The 27257-nt window shown below is 36.8% G+C and overlaps 1 protein-coding gene across 3 annotated transcripts in view; it reads left to right on the top strand.

The window, feature by feature from the left end:
- LOC105488933 (retinoic acid receptor beta) overlaps nt 1-27257 on the top strand; it is a 770293-nt gene that overhangs the window by 352266 nt on the left and 390770 nt on the right. The window lies entirely within an intron of this gene.

Raw genomic sequence — 27257 nt, 5'->3', positions numbered from 1 at the left:
GTGGTAGGGCTCTCTGTGAGAGTTGGATGACTGTCTGTCTGTCTCTCTTTATGTTCCTTTCATGGCTGCTTGTTCTGTTTTATTGCTGCACATGTGCTTTTTATAGGTTGTTGCAAGCTGGAAAATATTGTTAAGTGTTTTGGCTTCAGAACCTCTCTCAGAATGATCTTAGTTTAACTCCAGCATCTTAAAATGCGAATTCTTTTCCCTCGCTTCTTTAATGATCAGAAAGTGCTCTCCTGTCAAAATCACAAAATAGGATATTTGCTTAAAAAATCCCAACCTTCTGGAGAGACAGGCTGTGCAATCTCAGAATTACCAATGACAGAACATAAAATGAGTCTTGTTTCTATTTTTTGTCTTAAACTAAGAAGAGCCTTGTTACCTAGCTTGTCTAAAGCGGGGTGTGCTCACAGATTGAATTTCCTTCTTACATGTTTGGGACAATTGGCTCAGAGGTGTGGATCCTGTTTTAGATATATGCAGATTGATGGCAAGTAAATCCAACTCATTAATTTCTACCGTCACCTTTTACTCCATAGTCTTGTCTTCTTCCTGTTGAGTTATATTTGTCCTTAAACTGACACAATGATTCTACTGGACAGGAATCACATTTGATTTTAAGATATCAGGGACTTAATATATTGCTGGTATTTTGTGAAAGTCAAACATAATAGTATTGTTTATATCTGTGTATCCTTACATTGTTAAACCAAATAAAAATAAGTGAAAGTAAGACACTTCTTGGGAATTTGAGTTATAATAGTTTTGCCCATTTCACCTGCCTTTGATCTTTGGCTTAGGGGGATCAAAGGCTTTGAATGTTTGAGAAATAGAGTTTATACTGTTGACGTAATGGAACTATTTTGGTGGACTTTCTTAGGCCCAGAGTCATATGTGTATTATTTTAAGAGACCATTCCTTAAAGGTGAACAGGTATTGATTACTTCAGTGCCTCTCTTCCCCGAAAATACAACAATCTTTGTGTCTTTTTGGTGTTTCTACAATTTCCCCAGACTCTGGTTGAGCATAACATGTATTAAGTAATCACGTTGCCATTAAAAGTAATGGCAAGAACCATGATTACTTTTGCATCAATCTAATAATCCTCAGAAGAGTTCTAATGAGGGGCTGAGCTCATTCTGTTTTTTGATCTTTACCCCCAAAGGGATCAAGAATATATGAACATGAATTAAAAACAAAAAGCATATCATTCACTTTCATCAAATTAACTACAATGCCCAAAGGAGTGTCCCAATTGTGGAAGTGTGTCCCTAAGTAGAGGTAGGCTTTCAGTCCATAGAGGCCATCATAAAGACAGGAATGAATTTACCTTCAAGTTACTCCTGCCAATCATTTTTTACCTCTGGAGGACATGATGAAAGAATATACACAAGGAAGGACTGAGAATGGAGAAAAGATGGAGTAATGGTTTAAGAATTTGTATTAGAATTCCTTTAGATAAAGACATCCCAGTTGTATTTATTAGATAGTTAAAATGTAGACATTTAAAAAGAGCATTTTGACCTTATAAAAATTGAAGTTTGGAAAAGTTAGAATCATGACAATGGCTTTGAGTTGGCTGAGTTCATTATAGAAAATGAGACTTTCCATATCTCATGTTCTAAAGTTCTGCCTCAATGAACGCATCCATCTGCAACTCCTATTGATTTCAGATAGGCTATATTCAGATGACCTTGAGTGATGAGAGATTAGCCTCCATGCAGGTAGGTGGACATGAGGTCAGGTGGAGTGGCCTGGGCCATCTTCAGGATGTATCCCAGGCAGTCCCACAAAAGCTCTGGTGATTTATGCCTTGTCACTGACATGATGCAGCACCTTATTCTGTCTTTGTTTCTGTGTTTTCTCCTTTAGTTCCCTCTGACGTTTGAATGAATCTTTGTAATTTTATCTAGAAGAAGAAGGAGAGGGAGAAGGAAAGAGGAAGGTAGAAAAAGAGAGGGAGAGAGTGAAAGAACGAATCTAATTAGTCCTGTTATTTGAGCACCTCCAAAAACTTAGGGCTCCCAGACCAACTAATGCGGGGGTGGTACCATCAATTCCCTTGATTTTTTTTTAACCTTGCTATGAAAATTAACTATCAAAAATAACATTTATTTTGCTACATATATTACCTCTGTCTGCCAACTGGAAAAGGGAAATAGAGAAGGTAAGATCCAGGTAATCAACTTTTCTAAGTTTGCTCAGTGGTGGGGCTGGGCTTGAACTCTTCTTGTTCTGACCAAAGTCAGTCCTCTTTTCATAAGTCTATGTTTGCTGTGGATATTGAGGGGACACACAGATTTTTAAAGCACTGCGTCTGTCGTTAAGGATATTGCATTCCTACTGAGAAGTCATAATCACTGAAAACCATTTAGATCTAAAACCCTGATCTCTCTTTGCCCTTCAGGACCTAGATTTTATAAAGCTTGTAACATTCCATCCCACCCAGGTACCCACTGTGCATCGTAAGTACTTTGATTTACTATGCATGTCTTATTCTGCTGTCTTTAGTTGTTTTCATAACTTTTCCTCCTCTGCTTGTCTGTTAATCTAATACATCGGACATAGTGGAAACCCATTTCATCTTTGTGGGATGATTGAATCAATGGTTCTTGCTGGTGAGGGAATTTTAGAAATTTGTAGATACGCTTTTGGGTGCCATGCTCATTGGGAGCACTGTAGAGATTTAGTGGGCAGAGGCTAGCAGGCTGAGTGTCCTTCAATGTATGCAATAGTTGCAAATAATAAAGAAGTGCCTCGTGTTCTCATGACTTTTCGATGTCCCACCAGGCATTCCTGTTAAGAACCGCCCCCCGACCAAATAAATTATGATGAACTGATCCTAAATCATAACTTCATTTTACATATAAATACAAAACATTGTTTTATGCTTTTATTATATCCTAAATTAGTTAGGACTTTAACTGCCATGCAAGTCAATAGTAGGTTGATCTTTGTTCTGTTGGGAACTTTTCTAAGAGTCATTCATCATTTTATAAACTCATGTCACTGATGGCAGTGCTGTTCTTGGTATTCAAGTCGCCAATACCACAAACTTGTATCAATCTGCATTCGTAGCTAAAACATTCACTGTAATTATGCATAGAGGGGCAAGCATGTTATCACTTCTTTATGCCTGAACAATTACACATTGAAATAACCATTACTTTATTACAAATTACATTTTTCCATCTATCCTTGGTATTGCAGTCAGAGAAATGTATTAACTTATTTGGAATTACATGTGTAGGTGGCCTATATTACCCATGACTTTCATTTTGGAATCATACAGCACATGATATATGTTGCTAAAGGAAGCATTAGGTCCAAAGGGTTGAGAATCTTTGGAATGAATGAGTGAATGAATGAATACATGAATGAATTAGTGAAAAAATAACTAACACTGTGAAATAAACTGACTAGAAAATAAATGCTCTGGCTATTAAGAGGAGAGGAAGGGAGTTTATAAGTGAGATGGACAGTAGAGGGCTTGCAACATCAGAACCAGCGATTATGCCCTGGGGTAGTGGCAGTGGGCATGGTGCTGGGAAGAGCCATATGCAGAAGGCCCAGGGAAAGCAGGAAAGTTTCCTGTCTTGGATGGCATATGGGGTTAGGAAGGACCATCTAGCTCTTGCCTTCATTTCTTGATGTGTAGCCAATGTAGCCAATGTCCCCAAAGGGTACAAAAGGGACTCAAAGGTATTGTTACAATGAATTCACTCTTCTGATACATATTTAACACATATGTGTTGTGTCAGGTATTGTGTTAGACACCTCAGAAGCTCTTTGAGAATTTTCTGGGTAAATCCATGAGAATGATGGGTTTTCACTTGTGTGTGGTGTCAGGTTCTATCTCCAATGAAACATTATATTAGTATTTAGCAGGAACAATTCTAAAATTATTATGGGTTAAATTGTGTCCTCCAAAGAGATGTTGAGGGCTTAACCCCCAGTACCTGTGAATATAGCCTTATTTGGAAATAGGTTTGAGTTAAGATGAGGTCATTAGGGTGGGCCCTAATCCGGTATGACTATGTCTTTATAAAAAGGGGAAATTTAGACAAAGAGATAGAGACACATGTGAAGATTGGAGCTAGCTGCCAAAAGCCAAAGACTGCTGGCAAGCCACCAGGAGCTAGGAGAGAGCATGGAGCACATTTCCCCCACAGCTCTTAGAAGGAGCCAACCCTGCCAGCACCTTGGTTTTGGACTTCTGGCCTATAGAACTGTTTGTGGCATTTTGTGACAGCAGCTCTAGAAAACTGATACAGGGACCATAACTTCTTACTACTAAAAAGAAAAAACTATGTTTTTGATACTTTCTCCATCTAAAAATATCCATTAATTTGTTTATTTTCTCATAATTTTATCCTTATAATGACTTTCTTTTCCTACTTTATGTAGCTTCTTTGGCTTGGACTAATGAATAATATTTGAAGAAAATATGTTTTTTTTTATTACTACATAGCCAACTGTCTTGGCCCTGGCAGCTACAAGTCCATGATTATAATTCACAATGTTCACAATTTTTCAGAATGAATTTCTTTCTCTTCCTCTGGTTTTCATTTTGTCTTACTGGATGGCAAACTCCCATCTCCTTTCTTGACCTCAACATGTTCTCTTTAATATTCATTTTTTTTCTTCATTTTAAAACCTTTGCCTCAAAACCCTGCAGGATTACTCATCACTGTCAAATTGGAGTCTGTGAGATTCTTCAGAAAAACCATTCATATTACAAGTTCATATTTAAGTTTCAGTCACCGAGGGATTATTGGTGGCAGTGATCTTATTATAATTATCAGTTCTGTATTATCTTGGACATCACTTTATTGGCTTCTCTGGTAGTCTTTCTTTAGGATTTGTATACTATAAATTTATCATACAAACTTCCGTATTGACTTTGCCTCAGCTTCTAGTGTCCAAAATTCTTGGACAGTCTTTCAACAGTCAAATTTTAATGACTCCTCTGTCCAGCCCTAGCATCTCTCCTGCAATAACACTTATTATCTTCTCCCTTATACTTAGAGCTAATTTTGTTATGTAATTAGTTCTACACACTGTTGGTGTCCTGGTCTTTATATCTGTCCCCATTAGTTCTCCTTATCCAGGATTCTTTTAGTTTCTTATGGCCAAAAGCCTACGTAAGCTTCTTTGCAGTAACCTAGGGTTTCACCACATTTAAACTTTACTAAAGGATTCTGGCCCTAACTACCTAACTAAATCCCTCCCTGGTTAACTTGGCCCCTACCCTTGTCTTTTTATGTTAATCAGATGAATCAAACTTAATAGCATGAAAATCTACAAATACAGAGTTTGGTTTTTTTTTTTTTCGAGTTAGTGCCCAAATCCGAAAAAAGCCATTGTACCTTTTGGTGAAAATGACTACTTTTCAATGAGAATGTGCATTGATAATTTAGTGTTGAGATCCTTTGCCAAATGCCCATAAGCTTTGCAAATGTTTAGACAAAATAAAAAAAATGGGGCATTTTGAGAGTAAGGCTAGTGTTTATCTGTGGGTTCGTGGGCACAGGTGACAGCAGAGAGTTATCTGGCTGTTATTTCATGGTAAATCACATGTGGTTCTGTGAGAAGTACTACTTGGAGACTGCCCCTAACCTCTAGGAGCTTATAGTTAACTCAGAATTAATAATTAGGAAATGTTCATCTTGTTGAACCACAGTTGATGTTAGTGTTGAAAATCTAGGGGAGTGGGTGGGGGATGCAGAAAGATAGGAGGTTGAAAATGGGAGTGAGAAAGAGGTTGCTGCTCACAGACCCAGTCTGTGTCCTTCGACAGATTTTTAACTTCTCTGTGCTGTTTTCTCTGTAAAATAAGGATAATTTATCTTCCAAAGATTATGATGTTCATTATGATCAATTTCCATTGACTGATACATGTAAACTACTTATAACAGTGTTATAAGACTAAAAAGTAGGCTAAGTATGATGACTCCCAGCTATGATCCCAGCACTTTGCGGGACTGTCAGGAGGATCACATAAGCTCAGGAGTTGGAGACGGCGCTGAGCTATGATGACATCTTTGCACTCCAGCCTGGACAGCAAAGCAAAACCTTGTGTCCAAAAAAAAAAAAAAAAAAGAAAAAACTTAGTAAATAATAGCATTCATTGTTATTATCCATGCGTTGCAGCCACAATTCATCCACTTACTAGTAAAAATCTTGTTGTCACAGGACAATCATTCCCTTAATTATGCATTCTAACTTCCAAAATGCAAAGGTCTTTCTACATGTGCATGTGCTTTTCCACATATTTCTAAAGTTTACATTAGGCATATGGAAGTTTTCACTTCATAGAGCTTATACCCTGCCAAGATATTTTTTTTTTAATTTAAGAATTCTCGGCCGGGCGCGGTGGCTCACGCCTGTAATCCCTGCACTTTGGAAGGCCGAGGCGGGCGGATCACGAGGTCAGGAGATCGAGACCATCCTGGCTAACACGGCGAAACCCCGTCTCTACTAAAATACAAAAAAAAATTAGCCGGGCGAGGTGGCGGGCACCTGTAGTCCCAGCTACTCGGGAGGCTGAGGCAGGAGAATGGCGCGAACCCGGGAGGCGGAGCTTGCAGTGAGCCGAGATCGCGCCACTGCACTCCAGCCTGGGCGACAGAGTGAAGACTCCGCCTCAAAAAAAAAAAAAAAAAAAAAAAAAAAAGAATTCTCAAGGGGGCAATCCTAAGTTTGGGTATTGGAAAAGACATAAGTAAGCTTGCCCTGATGAATAATTTTGTATTTATCATGAAGAGTTCACATCCAAGAAATACACAACATTTAAGGCTATTTTTCATAGATGAGGGTCCTTTAGAGTCGGAGAACTTAAAGACTGAACTTCCTTTTCTCTTAGGACCTGCAGGGTCTACATGTCACTTTGTCCTTTATAAACAATCTGTAATAATGCTTGATTTAATTTCAGTGATGTTTATAATAATGAACACTTTCCAACACTAATATTAATTGCTTAATGGTTATGGAATTGGCTAACCAAAAAGAGGTACCTAAGGAGAAAAACTAACCTTGACATTTCATACAAGTGAATAGTGTTTTAATGATAACCACATGGTTAAAAAGAACTCTACCCTTAAGAATATTTAGTAGATCTTTTTTTTTTTTTTATCAGAATGGCTTTTATTAGAATGCCAAAACAGGAATTTCTGTGAGTCCTGATGGAAATCTCTGAGACATTTAAATAAAGTGACTTTCATAGCCACATTGACTTCTGTCCTAACCTTGTGTAGGCAATTTTAGAATTTGTCTTTCATTTTTTTCTTCTGTAAGAAATCTCATTCCAGAACTAAAGCCAAATAACAAATCAAAGAATTCATATGTCACTATTGATGATAATATTTGGTGACTACATTTAACATGTAATATAATTATATATAAATTGCTGTAAAGGCTAACATCATCTTTAACACTTACCACAGTTTCTCTGTCTTCACTTTAAGAACAGAAAACAGAGTTGTATGTCCAGTATTGGGCAAACAAAGGAGTATTATGGAATGGAAGAAGAACAAAATTTGACCCTGGGAATTCCAGCATTCCAATTAAAAATACAACTAACACAGACAAAATATATAAGAACATAAAGAATGTATATAGACTTTGTGCAAGTCAGATCAAAAACACAACCCCAACCAAAAATAAACAAAATATTTTATTTCACTACAAAGAAATTCAGATATCCCATATCACCTCATATTGGTGATATAAATCAAGACAACCATGGTATGCCATTTTATATCCACTACAGATGCAAAAATTAAGAATTATAGCTACAATACCAAGTGTTGGAAAGAGTGTGGATCAACAGATACTTTGAAATACACGACTGGTGAAACCTCTGGTAGTATAATTGTTTTGAAAATGACTTAGCACATTCTATAAAATTGAATACTCAGATTCAATTTCAACCAAACAATTTTACCTCTAGGGTATTATTCTAGAGAATCTCTTTAATATGAATTTAGTTTTTTTTTTTTTTTTTGAGACAGAGTCTCGCTCTGCCGCTGGGGCTGGAGTGCAGTGGCCGGATCTCAGCTCACTGCAAGCTCTGCCTCCCGGGTTTACGCCATTCTCCTGCCTCAGCCTCCCGAGTAGCTGGGACTACAGGCGCCCGCCACCTCGCCCGGCTAGTTTTTTTTTGTATTTTTAGTAGAGACGGGGTTTCACTGTGTTAGCCAGGATGGTCTCGATCTCCTGACCTCATGATCCGCCCGTCTCAGCCTCCCAAAGTGCTGGGATTACAGGCTTGAGCCACCGCGCCCGGCCTGAATTTAGGTTTAAGAATGTTTATGGTAGCACTGTTCATAGATTATAAAAAAAGGATGCTACTTGAATATGAGCAGATGAAGGCAAAATAAGTGGTATATTCACTAAACTGACTATTATTCATCAGTGAAAGTTTATATACAACAAACATGATTAGATCATAGAAAGATAATGTTGAATGAAAAACTCTTTAAGAGCACATTTAGGATGCCAACATTTTTATAAATTGTAGAAGAGAAATGATTTTTTTCCTCACCCATCTCTAGATTCATGACTGAGACCCCTATAACAAAAGACAGATTAACATCAGAAAAACATACAAATTTGTTTAATGTAAGTTATATGTACATGGGAACCTTCAGAAATGAAGACCCAAAGAAACAGGTAAGCCTGTATGTGTGTGCATGTGTGTGTGTGTGTACGTGTGTGTATGTGTGTGTACATGTTTTCCTGCAAAGCTTGATGAAGAGTAGCTGGTCATATCAGTCTTACAATTGAACAAAGGAAGTAGGATTTAATGGTAATACCCTGAGGGGTGCTTCTCAAAACCAGTTTGCTTAGATTCTTGTCTGTGTCCCTGCTTCTTCAGAGATAGGGATGTTCCTTTCCTCCTCTTATTGGGAGGGCACCTCTCAAATGAGGGTCTTATGACCTGCAGGAGAGAAGAGTGAGAAGAAGAAGACAATGGCCTTCTTACCTCTGTTTTTTTCTCAAAAACCATGCTGCCGTATTTTAGGTATAGCATGTTCTGAACCCTGTTAAAATCTAAAATAAACATTGTTTAGAAAAATAGGTATTTGTAAGAATGCTATATATTATTTATTTGTTATTACACTAAATTTGAGATAACAGGTACTTCTTGGTGGTGCAGTGGGACAGGCAAGTGGGTAGGATAAAGAGCACAGGGGTAGACACAGCAGAAAGGATGAAGTTCTAAGGGATTAAGTATTCATTTTCCAGTATGCTTTGCCATATGCATATATGTTACATTTTTATAGTTATTAAATGTACATTACAAAGATAAAATATGAATATATCCTTTATATGTTAGAGACAGGAGAAAGGGAAAGTTTTTTTTTTAAGGCAAATGGTTAATAAAAATACTTTTAATCTTTGTCTTAAAAATAATTGAACAAAAGCAATTTTAAAAAGAAATGCAAATGAAGATTTTATTTGTTGTGAGGAGGCAAAGATTTAAAAGAAAGATTTCTGGTGGTGTTCAGGCTACAGAGAAATGAACACTCCGTTACAGCCTTGATGGGGAGAATGAACATTAATATCTCCTTTCTGTGAAATAATTTTGAACTTAGGAAAAAGGCCTTAAAATATTTTTACCTATGACTTTACATTTTGTTACTATGAATTTATTCATAATAAATACATGTTTTACTGTATTTGGGACCAACACAGATATTAACACAGACATATTGGTAATTAAAAACCTGGAGACAACCTTCCTGGCTAATAAGGGGTGACTGATTAGAGAATGAAAATAACAAGCAGTCCTTAAAATTTTGATGGAGAAATGATTATATTGACATGGAAATATTCAATGAGATAAACAAGTTACAGAATTAATAGAATGAAATATTAAGTATCAAGACAATATTCTTACATTTTAAACCTATATATTGTGTATATGTTTTGGGGTATCAATGTGGGTTTAGGACAAATTCTGGCAAGCATAGTAGTAGTCTTCATTTTTGGGTCAGGGAATTATCCCTGATATTTTATTTATCTTTACTCAGGCACCATGACATCTTGTTCATCATTCAATACTCATTGCTCGGAGCTTGGTGCTTGGCACATAGTAGGTGCTCACTAAATGTTTGTTGTATAAATAAGTGTGTTTAATAACAATTTATGGAACTAATTTTAAAAAGGGAGACCTTTTGTTGGGTTAATTCAATTGTATTTGGTTAAACCAAATATCCTAGCTAAATCAAGATCAAAAGTATTCATGCCTGATTCTATTTCCAAGACATTAACCCTTCAGAGGGATATTTGCATTTTGAAGTGTGAACTTTTAATTTAAGGTCCTGACCCTGCAGTGGTAGAATTTCCAAGGAGGTATTTTGGAGTACAAAAGTTATTCTGTCAGCTTCTTTGAAAGCTGTATCATCTGATATCCATGTACTCTACCCACGACTAAGGCATTTTCTATTTTATTAGGCTTGAGATAAATTATAAATGTTATCATTACTATCTATAATAATTGTAACTACCATTTGTATGAGAAACTGTATACATCATCTTGTTTTTTACCCACAATAGATATATGAGCTATTTCTTGAATTCACTTACTTATACATACCATGTTTTATTTGAAAAAAGAAAGATTTTATGACCACTTGTGAAAAAATTATATGTGTAACTTTTTACAATTGTAAATGAGGACATTTGGGGAAAGAGAATATAAGTACAGGGAAACAGGTTGAAGCCAATTTGAGGCCATGCATTAAATGCATCTTATGATATAGATAATAAACGTTGCTCAAAGAAACTAAAAGTCTAACCCAAGAATAGGAGTCACAAAGTCATATAGTTGAGAGGGTTCATAAAATGAAGTCATCCAGGCACGCGGAGAAGCACAGATGACTGTACCATGAACCACATCCCAACTCTACCTTTAGAGTAAATACGATTCTTTATGTGTGTTTGTGTTTTTAACATCTTCCCTCAATGTAGGCTAAATTAATCATTCCAAAGGTCAGTCAGCGAAAGCAGGTCCCTGCAGGGGTCTAAACCCTGTCTCCAGGTACATAGCTCTCTGACAGTCTGAGTTTAATCCAAAAATAAATATTAGAGTGTCAAGATAAATAAATGATCTTCATAGCCTTCGGGCAATTATCCATAAAAACTATTTTCCTTAGCCAAAGATTTTTGTAAGCATTGAGAAACCATGAATTTGAAGTAATACTCCCTTGACAAGGACCTGAGGAGCCAAAGGCCCGGCCCACCCCTAGGAGCAGGGGCCCCAGCAGTGCCCAGGAAAAGGCCAAAATGTTCCCTCATGCAATCATTTTGAATCGGCTCCAACAGACAACAGGTGGTGGAAAATGTAGAGCAGCATGTTTAAAAGCTTAGACCCTGGAGTCAGAAAATCGTCCATTGTTGGGCTGGCATGGTGGCTCACGCCTGTAATCCCAGCACTTTGAGAAGCTGAGGCGGGCAGATTACTTGAAGTCAGGAGTTCAAGACCAGCCTGGCCGACATGGCAAATCCCTGTCTCTACTAAAAATACAAAAATTAGCTGGCATGGTGGTGGGCACCTGTAATCGCAGCTACTCAGGAGGCTGAGGCAGGAGAGTTGGTTGAACCCAGGAAGTAGAGGTTGCCGTGAGCTGAGATCATGCCACTGCACTCAGGCCTGGATGACAGAGTGACACTGTCTCAAAAAGGAACAGGTAAGAAAGAAAATGCTTCACTGTGGCCCAGCTGTGTGACCCCTGGATAAACACCTCAACTCTCCTTTTTATGTGCCTTGCAATGGGGCCAGAGTTAGAACTGAACGAAGTAATGTTTGGGAGATACTTTGCATAGAGCCTCAGTTAAGCCCAATTTATTCCTCAGTATGGGTCCATTTATTGATTGTGATGCAAGGGGTTGGGGGAAGAGGAGGAATATGAAGAAATAAAGGCAAAGTGTAAATGGAAAATCATAATATCTAGAACTTTCTCATAGAAGGAGACCAGTAGAAACAAATGGATTCAAGAGTTAATTTTCCTCAATCTAATTCTCTCTGGACATAGGAACAGTCAACGAATGTACTCACATGTTCCCTTATGCGCCCTACCAGGCCCATATCCCAGGTAGACACACACAACAAAAACACACAAGGGGGAAGATGGTTCATGTTTCCAAATGATAATCCCTTCTTTTGTGTACTGATATGTGCAACTATATATGCATATGTATGTGTGTATCTATGTTTTGGGTAGAAGTGTAAAGTATTTCTAATCTTACTGTGGGTCTTTCATTAGAGAGCACTCCAGGAGATGTTTAACTGGCATGTTCTGTTTGAGGTCAAAATGTGCCACGTTTTTTCATGGAAAGCTTCAACTGATCAGCTAAAAAATGCATTTCTTTAACAGGCAAATGAAAAAGAGACTGCCAGGTGATTCCTTGAGGTATGGTTAATTAATTCCAATCTGTTAATGACAACAGTTTTCTAGTTTCAAGTGATAAATGCCCTTCCTCCAAAAAGGCATCTCAAAGAGAAAGGGTCTCCTCTCCACTTCTAGATTTTTTTTCTTTGTCCTTGGCTACTTCTGTTGCGTGCTGCTCAGAATGAGTTCACATCAGTAATAGTCATAAATGATTTACAAAAGTAATTCGTGTCTAATCACTTGGGACTTGGAGTTTTTATGATGTTGCCAGATGTGCCATCAAAAAAAATCATCCGGTTCAGAAACTTGTGCTAAATCGAGTCAGAGTCAATTAATTCCCTAAAGGCAACTGATTGGTTTTTATGGATCTGTGTTGGGGGCCTCGCCCATCATCTTCCTCTTTTCCTCCTTAGGTTCACATTTGCTTTGTATAAAGCAAAAACAACTCTGTAAACACAAAGTTATTGGGAGGCTGTCAGCATGGGCATGTATTATAGATTTTGATATAACTTCCATGTTTTTCGTTCATATATTAAAAGGGCATTTTAGTCCATGAAAAAAATAGGAGGGGAAAGTTTTCAAAACCCCAAGCAATCGTATTTCTTACATAGACTCTGTTACTCACAATACTGGCAGCAATATTGCATGAACACTGGGACATTGCTTGTGGGACAATATTATTCCCTTTTGAATGAAAGCTCCCCTTAGAATCCATCTTTACTTCCTCTGGGCCCTTGACACATGAATTTTATATCTCTAATAAAGAATTTTGTTTATTCCATCTTATAATGTGGTCATTGGTTTAAACATTTCTCCCTCCCATGAAATTTTCCAGTGCTAAGTGCAAATGCCATATTGTCTCCTACCTCACTTAGGGTGATGTCTTTCACCAGGGAGATTCTGAGCAACTTTGTTGAATGAAGGAAAGAATCCAAAAATGGACAGCTATGAATTTTCATTCCAAAGCACATGGGGGAATAAGTGAAAAGATCCATATTGAGCTTTTAAACCACTTTCCTGGATTGTGTTACGGTAACTAAGCTGGGCAATAACTAAGTAACTTGCATTGGGGGAAGACTTTTTAACCTGGTCTCTTCCATCTATGCAAGGATTTGAAATGGCATCTCCTAAATCAGGAATTCTGTGTTCCCAAATTATACTCCCTCAGTGAAGATTAAAATATCTATAATCCAGTGTTACAAGGTACAGTAGTTTGCTTCAATGACAAATCTTTGAGAAAAGGTTCCCCATGTTGTCTCTGATTACATAGTCAAGGAATCCTGTGAATTTGCTGATGTATAAGTTTTCCTTTAATGTAAAGCAGGCAGAGGAGGCGGGGATGTGGAGAAGAGAGTCTCTTAGGGGAAGAGACTGAGTGTTGACATAATATCGAATCACGGCAGTTATTCTGGAAGTACTTATTTAAACAGCTTTGGAAAAGTGTAACAATGATTGAGAGCTTTGAATGTTCAAAATCTAACATTTACATGATTCTTCATCTTTGGATCTTGTGGGACGTGATGGTAGTGTCTTTGCTTAACGATGTTGTGAATAGCAGAATAAGAATGAGAAACCTTGTTGGTTTGATTCTTTAAGTACAACTAAATAACCTCTCATAGTTAAATAATTTATACATCAGACTGAAGCATAGTAGCCTCTTGAGGCATCTCATAAGCTGTTCTTCAGATATCCTGCTACAGTTAAAAGATTTTGGTTGGTAAAAATCGTGTAATTGTTTTAAAACTATTGGTTGACAGTTTTGTGGCATTAGCTATGTAAATATCCTCCCTGATTAATGGAAGAGAAATGATTGAACATAAGATACACCTATTCAATAAAATACTACATAGACACTATAAGTGAACTTTTAATATGCCTGTACTAGGAATTAAAAGTTTTTTGTAAATAACCTGTCATGCTATTTATTAATTTAACATTTAGTTACGCTCTTTATTCATCATGTTTTCCATCAGTGGTTCTCTACTTGGGGCAGAACTGTCCCCTAGCAGGCATTTGGAATTATGTAAAAGTTTTTGGTTTGCCATAACTAGGGGATACCACTGGCAATTAATGAATGGCACAAGGAGGTTTGGCATCTGTACTGCCTCAGACAATCCTGCACCACAAACACATACACGCACACACACACACACACACACACACACACACACACACAAAACAAGACTTGTTCTGCTCAAAACACCAGTGACACTAATTGAAAAACACAAGCATCTTTAGACATGGTCTTACTCATAATTGGGAGCAGGTGACTGGCATAGTATCTAGTCCATTGTAGGCAAACACTCCTTGAGTACCTACTGTATGTCAGACAACTCTTCCAGGCTCTTAGAATATACATATGTAAATGGAACCAAGAGCCAGACCCTCATGAAGCTTACATTCTAGAAAGAAGCTCTAAATAAATGTTCCTTTAGACATTGCAGGTGGAAAAAGCAAGAGACAAACTGTCATTCACTATTAAACCAAGCAGGCAAATGAAAACTTTGAGTTATAGGCATAAGGGCCTCAAGCGGTTGCTAACATTACAAGCAATGGAAAAGCATGTCATCACTTGTCCCATCAGCCTCCTTTTAATCTTGACTTTTTGGCTTAGTTGTATGTCTCCCTTTTCCGCTGATCACAACTTCTCCGAACCCTTTAATTCTATTTACATTCTTCCCCATTCAAAGGAAGAATGAAGAAAGAGAACATTATATTCTCATAGAACAGAAGCTACCTTCCACTAGATATTTAGAAATCTTAAAGATTGTTTCAATGTAAAAGAAGTCTCTAAAAAAATAAAAATAAAAAATAAAACCTGTTTGTAGTGGAATAAAAAGATAGCAACATTAAAACCTTAAGTCCCTAAAAAGTTCAGAAATCAATTATCTGAGTAAGATACTTCATCGTACTCATGATCTGACTGTGCTTTTTATTGCTTTATATGTTTCAATTAACTCAACTGTAATTGCTTGTCAGCATCTCATTCTAGGCAATAAATTTGTCAGAAAAAATAGTAGAAATTATCAAATTTTATTGTTCATTTTAGTATTTGTTCGTCTTATTTGTTGCTGCTACATTGGAATATATTCTTTGCTAGCAGCTGTTGTGATATTTTATAGGGACATATTTCAACAATTCTCATTCTAATTTTTTTCTGTTGTGTATGTAGATTGTTGTTTTTCAGAGAAAGAAAATGTTCAAATGGAAAAGGAAAAAAGGGAAATGAAGGCGACTATATAAACGTGCAATATGTACATTTTCTGTATTCATATGACATACACACTATACTCACACTCGGTTCAAAATATATACCAGTAAGTATTCAAAACTGTATATGTAATTAACCAGTTAGTAAGATGATTAATTAGCTACACAATTTAGATGAAAATATTGTATTTTAATATTACACTATTCACAATAGCCAAGATATGGAAACAGCCTAGGCATCCATTAACTGATGAATGGATACAGAAATTGTGGTATGTATATGTGTGTGTGTGTGTGTGTGTGTGTACATGTAAATAATGGAATATTCAGGCTTTAAAAAAGGAAAATATCTTTCCATTTTGGACAATATAGATAAATCTGGAGAACATTATGCTAGGTGAAATAAGCCAGACATAGAAAAATACTTCACAGTCTCGCTTATGTGGAATCTTAACACCGTTCAGTACATAGAAACGAAGAGTAGAATGGTGGTTACCGGGGCAGGAAGGAGAGAGAAGGTCGGTCAAAGAATGCAGACTTGCAGTTGTGTAGCATGAATAAGCCTAGAGAACTAACGTACTGCAGGAGTATAGTTAATAATATTGTATACTGAAAATTTGCTAAGAGAATAGGTTTTAGGTGCTTTTACCATATGCACATACACAAAAAAGATATCCATGGAAGGTGATGGATAGCATAATTTGCTTGATTGTAGTAATCATTTTACCATATATATATGTATAGATCTATATATAGATCTAGAGAGAGAGATATATGGTGTTATATATGTTGATATATATATGTATATATCATGTTATACACCTTAAATACATACCATTTAATGAAAAGATTACCTGGAAATGAAAAGCTGTCATAAGAGCATAATTAGAGTTCTTTGAGAACAGGGTCGCTTTTTTTTTTTTTATTTCAATCTCCACTTCCCAATGCATTGAAGTTTTAAATAAATGTTTATTGACCAAAACAATGTGCATATTTGTGTAAGCATTCTGGAATCAAATAAATTAACACAATGCTACTTTTATTAACTTTTAAAAAAGACTATAGAATTTTGTTAATTTCTGTGAACCCCAGTATCAAGTTGCTATGATGGCTGCTGTGGTCTGTGCCTCTTTGAACATTCAGTGACATTCTCTTCTTTTCCTGGCTCTGCTTTTCAAAGCATGCTTGAAAGAGTATGGTGGAAAAGGACACTAATTCATACTAAAGAGTAAAGGATTTATATGACTTGCTTTCTTATACCTCCAGTGGAGATTTTCTTTTAACAGAAACAAAAGCTTTAACAAAAAAGTTTAAAATGTGTCTCTAAAAGTGTGTGCTTGTGTGCTGGATATCAGTCAGTAATTAGAAGGCAACGGATATTTCATGGTACAAAAGGTCTTTATCATACTGCTGAAATCCCATCATACAAACTATTACCCATCCTCTCTTTAGGTCTTGTTATAAAAAGTTCTTTTCCAAACAGTTTCACCTGAAGTTATCCATTTCTTGGGAGCCTACCAATTCCTCATCAACCCAGGCCTAGACCTAAAATTGTATCACTTAAGAATATGTAGTGTCATATATGCTCAATTTCTGGCAATAGTTTACAGAAAGTTTCTTATAGTTATTCATGGGCTAAAGGAATAGATATTTGATGACATTGGACTTGGTTGGTTAATTTCAGCAGTAACATGCTAAAGTAATATTTATTAAGATGATTCAGACATTAAAAAATAGCACATGTGGCATTAGCTTGGATATCCCTAATATCATATTCAACTTCTGAATTTATTCCAGATAAATTCATCATATTTTATTCCTAGTACAACTTTCCACCTTTACTGAATTCCCAAGCGTTTTCTTAGCACCTTATGAAGATCAATGAGTTTAAAATTCTTTTTATGGAACAAAGGTGCATTGAAAATTTAACTTGATAGTGAATTATAGCTCAGTGGACTGTATTTTATCATTAACTTATTGTGAAATTACAGTTTCATTCCCAGAATGAAAAGGGAAGTTAAATCTAATTTAAAATTCTATGTAGAAATTTTGTGAAGCTAATCAGATTTAAAAAAAGCCATCTCTTGAGTGATAAAATATGAAAATGTAAACATCTTCTATAAAATACATATATATATATCTGAAGTATTTGCAATCTGTTAATTTCCTGGAATCAATGTTTATGGCTCTATTTTAAATCAATTATTTGGTAAGTGAACTAATGCAAACAAGACTGGGAGTTTTGTGGTTATATTTGTTCCTCTGCTTCAAGTCATTTAAAAATTCTTCATGGTCAGCATGTATCTATAGATTATCAAGTATATCATTAATAGAATCATCTCTAAATTTTTATTATTATTATACTTTAAGTTCTGGGTATCTGTGCACAACATGCAGGTTTGTTACATATGTATACATGGGCCATGTGGGTGTGCTGCACCATTAACTTGTCATTTACATTAGATATTACTCCTAATACTATCCTTCCGCAAGACAGGCCCCAGCATGTGAAGTGCCCTGCCCTGTGTCCAGCTATTCTTATGGTTCGGTTCTCACCTATGAGTGAGAACATGCAGTGTTTGGTTTTCTGTCCTTGTGATAGTTTGCTCAGAATGATGGTTTCCAGCTTCATCCATGTCTCTACAAAACACATGAACTCATCATTTTTTATGGCTGCATAGTATTCTGTGGTGTATATGTGCCACATTTTCTTAATCCAATCTATCATTGATGGGCATTTGGTTTGGTTCCAAGTCTTTGCTATTGTGAATAGTGCCACAATAAGCATACATGTGCATGTGTCTTTATAGTAGCATGAGTTATAATCCTTTCGGTATATACTCAGTAATGGGATTGCTGGGTCAAATGGTATCTCTAGTTCTAGATCCTTGAGGAATTGCCACACTGTCTTCCACAATGGTTGAACTACTTTATACTCCCACCAACAGTATAAAAGTGTTCCTATTTCTCCACATCCTCTCCAGCACCTGTTGTTTCCTGACTTTTTAATGATTACCATTCTAACTGGTGTGAGATGGTATCTCATTGTGGTTTTGATTTGCATTTCTCTGATGACCAGTGATGATGAGCATTTTTTCATATGTCTGTTGGCTGCATAAATGTCGTCTTTTGAGAAGTGTCTGTTCATGTCCTTTGCCCACTTTTTGATTTTTCTCTTGTAAATTTGTTAAGTTCTTTGTAGATTCTGGATATTAGCCCTTTGTCAGATGAGTAGGTTGCAAAAATTTTCTCCCATTCTGTAGGTTGCCTGTTCACTCTAATGGTAGCTTCTTTTGCTGTGCAGAAGCTCTTTCATTTAATTAGATCCCATTTGTCAATTTTGGCTTTTGTTGCCATTACTTTTGGTGTTTTAGTCATGAAGTCCTTGCCCATGCCTATGTCCTGAATGGTTTTGCCTAGGTTTTCTTGTAGGATTTTTATGGTTTTAGGTCTAACATGTAAGTCTTTAATCAATCTTGAATTAATTTTTTATAAGGTATAAGGAAGGGATCCAGTATCGGCTTTCTACATATGGCTAGCCAGTTTTCCCAGCACCATTTATTAAATAGGGAATCCTTTCCCCATTGCTTGTTTTTGTCAGGTTTGTCAAAGATCAGATGGTTGTAGATGTGTGGTGTTATTTCTGAAGCCTCTGTTCTGATCCTTTGATCTACATCTCTGTTTTGGTACCAGTGCCATGCAATAAGACAGTGGAAAGAAAGGCATCCAAATTGAAAAGGAAGAGGTCAAAGTATCCTTGTTTGCAGATGACATCATCTTATATTTGGAAAAACCTAAAGACTCCACCAAGAAACTATTAGAATTGTTAAAGTCAGTAAAGTTGTAGGATACAAAATCAACATACAAAAACTCTGTAGCATTTCTATATACCAATAGCAAAAAAAAAAAAAAAAAATTGGAAAAAGAAATCAAGAAAGTAATGCCATTTACAATAGTTACAAATAAAATACCTAGGAGTAAACCAAAGAAATGAAATATCTCTACAATTAAAAAAAAAATGGATGTAATGAATTGAAGATGACACAAAAAAATGGAAAGATATTCCATGTTCATGGAATGTTTTAAAAAACTAACATCGTTAAAATCTTCATACTACCCAAAGCAATCTGCAGATTCAATGCAACCCCTAGAAAAATATCAATGACATTCTTGACAGAAACAGAAAGAATAATCCTAAAATGTGTATGGATGTATACGGGACCACAAAAGACCCAGAATAGCTAAAGCTATCCTGAGCATAAAAAACAAAACTGGAAGAATCACATTACCTGACTTCAAATGATACTACAGTACTATAGTAACCAAAACAGCATGGTACTGGCACAAAAATAGACGTATATAGACCCATGGAACAGAATAGAGAATCCAGGAATAAATCTCATCGTCTATAGTGGAAATCATTTTCAGCAAAGCTGCCAACAACATACATTTTGGAAAGTGCAATCTCTTCAATAAGTGGTCCTGGGAAACTGGATATTCACATGCAGAACAATGAAACTAGACCCCCTCTCTCACCATATACAAAAATCATATCAAACTGGATTAAAGGCTTAAATCTAAAACCTCACACTATAAAACTGCTAAAAGAAAATTTTGGGGAAACCCTGCAGGAAATTGATCTGGGCAAAGATATCTTGAGTAATACCCTACAAGCACTGGCAACTAAAGCAAAAATGTACAAATAGGATCACATCAAGTTAAGCTTCTGCACAGCAGAGGAAACAATCAACAAAGTGAAGAGACAACCCACAGAATGGGAGAAAATATTTGGACAAGAATTAAGCAGAATATAAAAACAACTCAATAGGAAAAACTATTATAAATAGTATTCCTATAAATAGGAGAAACTCTAATCTGATTTAAAAATGGACAAAAGATTTGAATAGACATTTCTCAAAAGAAGACATACAGATGACAAACAGGTATATGGAAAGGTGGCCAACGTTACTGATCATCAGAGAAATGCAAATCAAAACTACAGTGAGATATCATCTTACCCACGTTAAAATGGCTTTTATCCAAAAGTCAGGCAATAACAAATGCTGGTGAGGATGTGGAGAAAAGGGATGCTTGTACAGGATTGGAGGGAATGTAAATTAGTACAACCACTATGGAGAAAAGAGTGGACATTCCTCAAAAAACTAAAACGAGAAATACCATATGATCCAGCAATCCCACTGCTTTTTGGTATATATCCCCCAAAAAGGAAATCAATATATTGAAGAGATATCTGCACTCCCATGTTTATTGTAGCACTATTCACAATAGCCAAGATTTGGTGGCAACCTAAGTGTCCATCAGCAGATGAATGGATAAAGGAAATGTGGTATATATACACAATGGAGTACTACTATTCAACCATGAAAAAGAATGAGATCCTGTCCTTTGCAACAACATGGATGGAACTGGAGGACATTTTATGTTAAGTGAAATAAGACAGGCACAGAAAGATAAACATCACGTGGTCTCACTTATTTGAGGGAGCTAAAAATTAAAACAATTGAACTCATGGAAAAAGTAAGTAGAATGATAGTTACCTGAGGCTGGGAAAGGTCATCCAAGGTTAGGGGTGGCGGTAATGGGGATGGTTAATGGGTATAAAAATACAATGAATAAGATCTAGTATTTGACAGCAAAACAGAGTGATTATAGTCAACAATAATTGTACATTTAAAAATGACTAAGAATATAATTGGAATGTTTTTATCACAAAAAAAGAATAAATGCTTGAGCTGATGGATTCCGCATTTACCCTAATGTGTTTATCATGCAATGTATGCCCATATCAAAATTTCTCATGTGCCTCATAAATATGTACACTTATTATGTACCCATAAAAATAATAAATAAAACCAAATTTTAAAAACCTTTGTTTTTCTTGAGACAGGGTCTCACTCTGTTGCCCATGCTGGAGTGCAGTGGTGCAATCATGGTTCACATTAGCCTTGACCTCCTGGGTTCAAGTGATCCTCCCCCCTCAGCCTCCTGAGTAGTTAGGACTACAGGCATGAGCCATCATGCCCAGCTAATTTATTTTCTTTTACAAAGACAACTTTATTATAAAATAGGCTTTATGTCAGATGATTTGGCCCAACTGCAGTCTAAGTGTTCCAAGCACATTTAAAGGTAGACTAGGCTAAGCTATGATGTTTGGTAGATTAGCTGTATGACGGATGTTTTTGACTTACGATATTTTCAACTTACAATGGGTTTTTTTGGAACATAACCTCATCATAAGTCAAGGATCATCTGTATAGATGGTGATAATATGGCTCATTGTTTTCTCAAGTTCCATTTTCCAGCTCTAATAATATTTTATCTCAAGTGAATCCCCTCCTTAGTTCTGTTTGCCCATGCAATTTAAAACAGCTTTCAAAATTGAACTTGCTAGTATTGTTACATAAAGTTGATATTTTTAAGGCATTGTCAAGTGAAATTTGTAATTCTAAAGAGGAAATCTCGAATGTTTACTTGTTTTTACACCTAAATCACTCAGGTCACATTTTAAAATTCAGGGAAAAAATGTGTAAATCACTACTGCTTTACATTGAAGATTTTGCTGGCTACTCAGGGCAGAATAATGAGGTCATTTGACTGAAGATATAGTTCCAACTCAGATCTACTAAGTATGTTTTCATTTTGAACCTTTACTGAGAAAATGTTTTGAGGTCATTCCTTGTGCCCATTTACCCATTTCAGATCTTTTATCTTTCTAAGCTACCCATGTGCTTGAGAAACCCCTTAAAGATATGTAAATTACAGAGTTAACAGTATTTGCATGAAATACAATAGGTCAATGAAACACACAAAAATTATGTTGGGATTATTCTTTCTGGAAAAAATATGATAGGGTGAGTACTGCTTCAGTGCTAGAGTGCTATGGATGCTTTGTCATGCCCGATAGCTTCCAAGAGATTTCTCCAAATCCTGACTACTTTTTCTCATCCATGTTCACCACTTACACTTAGACTGATGACTACCTGAGTGCTAGAATCAATTGTTAGTGCCTCGCCAGTGATCAGTCCCAGGTGCACCCACAGCTACTTGACCATGTGAAAGTGGATTATAATGAACTTTATGAAAGGGAGGACTTCGCAGAATTTACTCTGACATCTTTTTTTTATGGTTATTTACTTCACTCCTAATAAGGTAATGATTTATTCTTAGAATCACAGAACCATGAGGTTAAGATGAGAACTTTTTAGAAATAAATTATCAGTCTGGTCACATTTTGAAACTCAGGGGAAAATGTATAAATCACTACTGCTTTTCATTGAAGATTTGCTGCTTATTCAGGGCAGAATAATGAGGTCATTTGCCTGGAGATATAATTCCAACTCAGATCTACTAAGTATGTTTTCATTTTGAGTCTTTACTAAGAAAATCTCTGTGGTCCTCCCCTGTGCCCGTCTACTCATTTCAGATCATGTATCTTCTTATTCACTTAACGTTCAATGACATTATCTTAACAATGAGGAATTTGAGATTGAGAGTGGTCTGCTTTTCCCAAGGAAACACAGCTTGTCTGGGACATGTAGTCATATCTTCTCTTTCTTGTTTTAATGTGCTTCTTATATATTCTGAATAATAGTAGGAAGGTTATATATCAAACACATAAAAAGTGACCATTCTTGACAAGGGATAATAACTAGTAAAATTACAAAACATGAATAAAAATGTCAGTATTTCCCTTCCCTCCTCGTTTTTTCTATACTACACATTTTATTATACCAAACCATTTACTTATTTATTTAGTTTCTCTCTCCTTGCTAGAATAAAACCCCCGAAAGGGTTTTGTTTATGCTGTTCCCTAACATACCCCAAGTACTTAGAACAGCATTAAGGTGCTCAGCAAATATTGCTTGAATGAATGAATGAACATATGCAATTAAGACTCTTCAGAGAGATAGAATGTGTGTAAGGCTGTTCTTGAGTTGCTACGAAGGAATAACTGAAACTAGGTAATTTATAGAGAAAAGAGATTTAATTGGCTTGCAGTTCCAGTTCTGTAGGTTGTACAAGCATGGTGCTGGCATCTGCTTGGGTTGTGAAGAGGCCTCAGGGAGCTTTTACTCATGGCAGAAAGCAAAGCAGGAGCTAGCATGTCACATGGCAAAAGCGGGAGCAAGAAAGGGCAACGGGGGCAAAGCAGGGGAGTGCTACGCACTGTTAAACAATCAGATCTCATGAGAACTCACTCATTATTGCAAGGACAGTGCCAAGGGGGTGGTGCCAAATCATTCATGAGAAATCTGCCCCTATGATCCTATCACCTTTCACTAGGCTTTACCGCCAATACTGGGGATTACTTCTCAACATAAGATTTGGAGGGGACATCCAAACTTTATTAGTGTATTTATTGTTCTGAATGAGACACTAGGGATCCAAGGATTTCAGTTTCAATCTGAGGGAAAAAATTTTCTTTTTCTAATATTCTGAAATTTTGAATATAGGTTAATCAGAAGTCTCATCCACTTATAGATAGTAAAATACTGATTTCTCAACTTTATTCCAGTGATTCTGTTGAATTTCTCCTGCTGACTTTTCAAGCAAGTCATTTGCTCTAATTTTGCATTTCTTGGCTATATTTAAATATTCTATCAATAAAGCTCACCTTAGGAGATAGCCCCAAAATCTAGGATGTAGTCTCATCCTAAATATCAGTGCCATACTGTGTTGAAATAGGATACTATTCCCTTTCACTCTCTTTGTCTATTTTTTTTTTTTTCTAGAAGAGAAAACGTCTCACTGCACCATACATTTGGTCCGGCCCTCTGACATGACAATGTTATCTCCTTTTGTTATTTGTTTTACAGAAAAAAAAATGTATTTCCTTTCTTAAAGTAATGAGATCTCATTGAGCCCCTCAGATGCTGGCTGCCAAGTCCCCAGCTGCTGAACTTGCACCTTTTGCAACTCACCAGGGGAAGGTGACCTGGACACAGGGTCTGTCATACTCCTGGGAAGCCCCTGCCTTCTTCATTATCTTTAGAGTTCATGAAAAGGTCTTTCCTCTTATCGAGGAACTCTTTACTTAATAAAGTGCTCCACACGGAATACATAAGCAGCAGCCTACCCTGGGTCTAGGTGAACGTCTGCAAACAAACATGAAACATGGCTCCCTGTGTTGCGACGAGGGATTTAGGTTAAAAATGAAACAGAAGGCTGAAGACATGTCACCTGTTCCCACTGTCAGCATAACACGTGGACACTAATATATGTGAGTCCACAGACAACAGTTTAGTCAAACCTTGACTTTGCCTTTCCATGGGTCCCAACCACTGGACCCCTTCATCAGTCAGCTGGAACTCCATTTTGCTGGTGACTGAGTCAGGTTGGTCATGCAGAAGATCCCTGGGACCAGAGGAAGTTACTGACTCCTCTCTGTTGTTTCTGGGCTGTTGTGATTTTATTCAACTTTGTTTGGAAGCACGAGCACTTTCTTGGGTGCATGGTCATCCCACGGGTGTGTGTTGAAGACACTTTGGAGTTTATTCTTCTCTTACAGAAGCATATATAGATGTGATGAAGTCCTGTAGTCATGTAGGCTAGGATGAGTTCATACTTCATGTCCATGAAGTCACAGCCCAAAGATTTGCCAAAGTCAAGGTTTTACAGCACCATAGGATGCTTTTGTGAGAAGTGATAAAGGAATCACCCTGAAGGAAGGCAGACGCATGGATACATGGCTTGAAGAATACATTTCGGCTCTTTCACCCTCCTTAGCTGGACCTCTGCTTCTGCTGGGTGTAACATTCACAGTTGTGCAGAGCGGACCTCAGCTTTATGTCTCTCCTCCATCCCTAGCTCTCCTGCTCCCTGCCACCATGTCATTTTGAAAATAAAAAGAAGACCAAGTTCTCAGACTTGCATTGCAGTCCTATTCAACTGAAAACATCTTCTTCCCTTAGGTTGGAAGGTTAGTTGGCCTTAAGAATGCATTTTGGAAATTTTGCACCTGTCTGCCCTGTGATGTGACCAAAACTACCACCGGGAAGCTCTCCTCTGTCATCTTCCTACATTTAACTTTGATTTCAAAGTTATCAAACTAAACTCTCTTAATAAGATAAATTTGTTAATCCCTCTCCCTCTATGACATATTACTACAGCCAACATCTTACTGAAATTATCCCCACAAGACATTCTCTGTTGTCTTTTACCAACACTTTTCTCCTGAGCTGGTTCTATTTTCTGGAGATGAGGTTTCAGAATAGGCTCTATAGTTTCTCAGATTATCAATTTAAGATAGAAAATAATAGAAGTAGATACTAGCTAGCAGAAAAGATTTGTGAAGTAAGACAGCTAGGCATGGCCTGTCCATTACAGTCTACACTGGGTTAATGGATTCTAGAGAAAATTCTCTTCATATCATTTCTCATTCCTGTCCCAGTACACCCTGTGCAGCACAGTGCTAGGCATATAAAATAATAAAATTTTTAGGTTAGGAGGATCATCTTGACCACAGGCCAGCAAATTGTGACCACAGGCCAAATACGGTGTGTATGCAGCCTACTTGAGTAAACAAGATTTTCTTGAAACCCAGCTATGCCCATTCACTTATGTGTTATCTATGGCTGTTTTCTCATCACAAGGTCAGAAGTTGCAGAGAGTTCATCTGACCCCTGAAAGCCTAAAATCTTTATCTGATTTTTTTTTTTTTTTTTTTTTTTTGAGACAGAGTCTCACTCTGTTGCCCAAGTAAGAGTCGGCTCACTGCAACCTCTGCCTCCCGGGTTCAAGAAATTCTCGTGCCTCAGTCTCCTGAGTAACTGGGATTGCAGGGCACACTACCATGCCTGGCTAAGTTTTACATTTTTAGTAGAGATGGGGTTTCATCATGTTGGCTAGGCTGGTCTCAAACTCCTGACCTCAGGTGATTCACCCACCACAGCCTCCCAAAGTGCTGGGATTATAGGCATGAGCCACCATGCCCAGGTTTTATCTGATTTTTTACAGGAAAAAGTTTACTGACTCTTCCTGTAGACCTACCACATAAAAGTCCATTCAACATTATTTTTTAACATTGATATGGATTCTTCTGGTCCAGACACTTATTTGCTGTGTGACTTTGGGTCAATTACCTTTCTGTGCCTCAGTTTCCTCATTTTGATAACAGTACCTATCTGATAAAGTTGTAAAGATTAATTAATGAAGTTACAGCTCTCAGAGTCATGCCTGGGACATAGCTCTTAACAAATACTAATTTTCATTCATCAAATCAATTGATATTATTGATGCTGAAAATATGGTCTTGTTACCAAGGACCAAGACAGACATGTTCAAGGTACTTGACTAGATTATTTTATTTGAGAGTGGCAAAAACATAAAGTAGATGGAATCCTAAAAGTGAACTGACAGCAGGGTGAGTGCTGAGCAGAGGAAAGAAATTTGTTCTATAAAGCTTCTTGATTAGCATAGATTTAAGCCATTTCTACAAAGACACAAGAAAGAATATTTTTAGAATAGATATCAAATTACTGCAGTCATTAATTTTAAAAGCACCATTAGAAGAAATAGTTCCCAGGATATAGTATGTTTTGCAATATATTGCAAAAGCATTATAGCCCTATGGAAATTTATTAATAAAGATCAATAGCACAAAAAAATACATAGGATATTTTCTTG

Source organism: Macaca nemestrina, chromosome 2 (genome assembly GCF_043159975.1).
Source record: "Macaca nemestrina isolate mMacNem1 chromosome 2, mMacNem.hap1, whole genome shotgun sequence".
Taxonomy (NCBI): domain Eukaryota; kingdom Metazoa; phylum Chordata; class Mammalia; order Primates; family Cercopithecidae; genus Macaca; species Macaca nemestrina.
The sequence above is the reverse complement of the archived record's forward strand: the minus strand, read 5'-3'. Positions and strand labels throughout refer to the sequence as shown.